The following is a 3,880-nucleotide window of genomic DNA, read 5'->3' on the forward strand; positions in this document are numbered from 1 at the left end:
CGTGGATGAAGCGTGGGGCAAGCGATCATATAATAGTTATTTTCCTAACAAGTGTGGGAAGTCAGCGATTCCGAAACGAATGCAGCTGTTACCGAAACGAGTGCAGGTGTTACCGAAACGAGCGTAGCATGGTATCACGCATGAAAGTAATGCAATGAAGACAAATTTAATTTAAAAACGGTAAAATGTGGCTTATTTGTGGATAACCAATATAGATTTTTAGCTGCTTCTCCCGATGCATTGGTAGATAATCATGCTCTAGTTGAGGTAAAGTGCCCTTATTCAGCTGGAGATATGACAGTAGAAGAATCAATTAAAAAAAAGGTAATTCAGTATTGTTATTTTGATACAGATGGAAATGTACAGTTGAAAGATGAACATATTTATATGTACCATATTACAAGAAGAGACATTTGTTACTTTGTGGTATATACATTTAAAAATTTCGTCACCATTACCATCGAAACAAATGATGATACTTGGCAAAACAAAATGTGTAATGTTTTATATCTTACGGAAAGATTTAGTCTGACACTTGTTTTTTCCCCTTGAAATGTATGCGAAGACAGAGTGAGGTGTGGATTAAATCGAGTTCAGGTTTTCACCTTATTGATGGGTTTATTATACAGAGATATTTTTTTAACTCTGAACATAGACCGTATACATGGCCTATGTTCAATTTTAAAAAACACACATCAACACGTGTAATATTGGTTGCATAACTACGCTTTATTACAAAATGGTGTTGTAACTTGCAAACCATTGTGCTGTCATTAGTATCATTCAACATTCAAGCAGACTCAAGTAAACACGATTAACGAACTTGTGAAATTTATTTACTAACAGAAAGAAGTACGAATTTACTTTAATAAATACTCGAAGTGACCACCTTCATTTTCTAGGCGGCATGGTAGCGGATATGCGTAATGTTGGTTGCATAGTTACCAATGCATTGATGTGTGTTTTTTAAAACTGAACATAGGCCATTTACGGTATATGTTCAGAGTTAAAAAAAATGTCCCTGTATATCTAATAGTTTGAACTAAATCACATGCATTGTGTACCATTGAGCAATCAGTATCAAGGCGTCGAAAGACATTAGGTGTAAGTATAGCGCCTATACTCTTGGTAACGAATGAAAAAAGAAGTACGAAATAATGAAGCCGTACGTTCAGTGAAATGAAATTACTATTGTGGTGTCGGCTTGTCAGAGTCGGACCTACCTCTGCAAAATCTCATCTTTTATTTTTTTTTCCCATTTATTTCTCCTAATATCTTTATCGAAATGTTTCCAAATTTTAGGTAGTAGTTTTTATTTGTAACAATGCATAAACAAATGCCAAACATTTGGTGTTTTTCGTGTCTAGTTTTTCCCTCTCCTCAATAATATGTCAGAAAAAAGGAAAAAATATATCACGTCAATAGTCTGACGTCATATATTCAAGAATGTTGAAATTATGTCAGAAATGTCTTCGATAAAAAAAGTTGACCTGCCCGAACGTTTTTTCCGGATGTATGGACTGTATTATTAAATCTTTTTTTATATGTGACTTTCACTTCACATCATTGCGTCTATTCCTACTTATTATGCCTATTTTACCAGTCATCAGTCTTCAGTTCATCACACTCTCAGGTTGAAATATGAAATTCATATATATTTTTTCTACACAGTAAAAATAAATACATTCTGTTGTGTTTCTTCAAGCCATTTGCAAGCAATAGGGGCAATAGCAACTCCTAAATCCTTTAATGAGGGTAGTACTAAGCACTATGCCGCCTGCTGGGCCATCATAAATCACTTGCAAGGTTTGGCCGATGTGTATAACAAGTTGCCTAAATGATAGATTTTATTAATTGAGTTAATTAATAAACCATTAATTTTTTCGCAAAAAATGTCGCAGTGCGCCTGTTAACATGCAGCTCTGTGTAAGATAAGCTAACGCTGATCTGTATAATGTAACTGAGGACTTAGATAAGTGACTTCTTTGCTTTTATTATTTTAATTCATTTGGAGCAAATTATTGCCTTTTTTAAAAAATTCTTCGCGGTGCGCATTAGAATATTATATTTTCTATTAATTACCACCTCAAGCTGATTTTCAAGTTTAATAATAAGCTTAAAAAACGAATCGGTAAAATGTCCGTTTACGTCCGTATTCGAATACCCTCTGATGTAGCCTTAAATATTGAAAATTACTATTTTGCTAATTTAAGTCCAGTGTGTTTGTAGACGTTGTAATTTTGGCACCAGTCGCCCCTGACAATTACTTTTATCAGAGTTTGGTATTTTACTGTGGAGTATGCACTCTTTATACGCTGCAAGAAATTGAATTAAGGTACCTTTAGTGTTGTCAGCACACAAGCTACGTATTTTTCCAAAAAAATTCTCCAGGGGATCTTGCTGAATCGAGCTGGTTGAAAAATATTTAAAACCAAGCGTCTTTAGTTTTGTTGTTTTTACTAAAAACTTGAGTAACTAAAGAAGATTTTTCCCTGAGGGTGAACGTGAAGTTCCGTCAATTTTTTAATTTTCGAAACGACGCTTAAACCATCTTTTTCGTATACCTAATATTTCAATGTCGTTCCACCAAATAAAACACAACACTATTACAAATTAAAGACACTTTATTACAGAAACTTAATCTATATGCCAAAAGACGCAAAAGAAACTAATACAGAAAAAACTCAGTTAACTGGTAGACTTCCAAGTTCACAGGATTTAACAACTTTCTGGTCAAAACCTTGATCTCAAGGATTCCTCACATATCCAATAAACTATCCACAGTTACATCAGTGAATGATAATCAAATGACACTTGACGAATTGATGAATGGCATCAATAAAACACAAACAGAAAATCACCAGGATCAGACAAAATACAAAATTTTTGGATCAAAAAATTCAATTGTGTACACACTCTTTTACCAAAAGACTTATTAAACCAGTTAAAAATGATGACACAACAAATCCATGACTTCTTTACTTACAATTTACAAAATACTAACTTCGTGTATGACACAAAAAATCTGTCAACACTGTTTTAAATTTGATATTATCAATGAAGAATAAAAAGGATGTAGGTTTTAAAGGATCCTTTGGTTGCAAAGAGCAATTAATCATAGAGTTTATCATCTGTGAACAAGTTAGGAAAGAAAATAGAAACATCATTATATGCTGTTTTTATTGATTAATAAGAAAGCTTATGATTTAGTCCCGCATTCGTGACTATACAAAATTCTGTAATTATACAAAGTTGAGCCAGAAGTATGTGCTCTTCTCAAATATTCTATGGAATTTTGGAAAACCAGCCTTCAAATAACCTTAATAAATGATCAAACAATTCATTCAGGACCAATGATGATCAGAAGAGGAATCTTTCAAATAGAAATGAAGGTAGTGTTAAATCTTGAGAAAATTTCAATTCTATTTTTAGTTAACGCCAATGTAGGCGTAGTACTAAACAGTTTACTTGAGAATTTGCAATATTTAGATTTAAATGATTCAATAATTGTCAAAATCCAAGAAGCTGTTTTGTTAGGAACACATCATATTTTTCGTAAGTTTCTCGATCATTTCATCGGTAGTTACGCTACGTTCTTGGGGATAGGGTGAGATTAGAAAATAATAGCAAACGAGTTTGTATGCTGTAGTTCTAGGATCTTAAAAGTTTTTTACTAATCGAATCAATGCATATCATACCCATAACGATAGAAGTCTTGTCTGAGTGTCGGTCATTTCCGATCCGTGGTGGGTCTTAATAATAATATTAATAATAGTAACAATATTATTAATATCATTAATGTGGCTGCTATTACAAATTGTTAGAAGTTATTTTCGCCCTCATGACGTTTGAAAAAATATGTACAGCAGGGGCAGGCTTG

This window comes from Zophobas morio, unplaced genomic scaffold, assembly GCF_036711695.1.
Source record: "Zophobas morio isolate AGI-343-1 ecotype UQ-CSIRO unplaced genomic scaffold, CSIRO_AGI_Zmor_V1 ptg000029l, whole genome shotgun sequence".
NCBI classification, from domain to species: Eukaryota; Metazoa; Arthropoda; class Insecta; order Coleoptera; family Tenebrionidae; genus Zophobas; species Zophobas morio.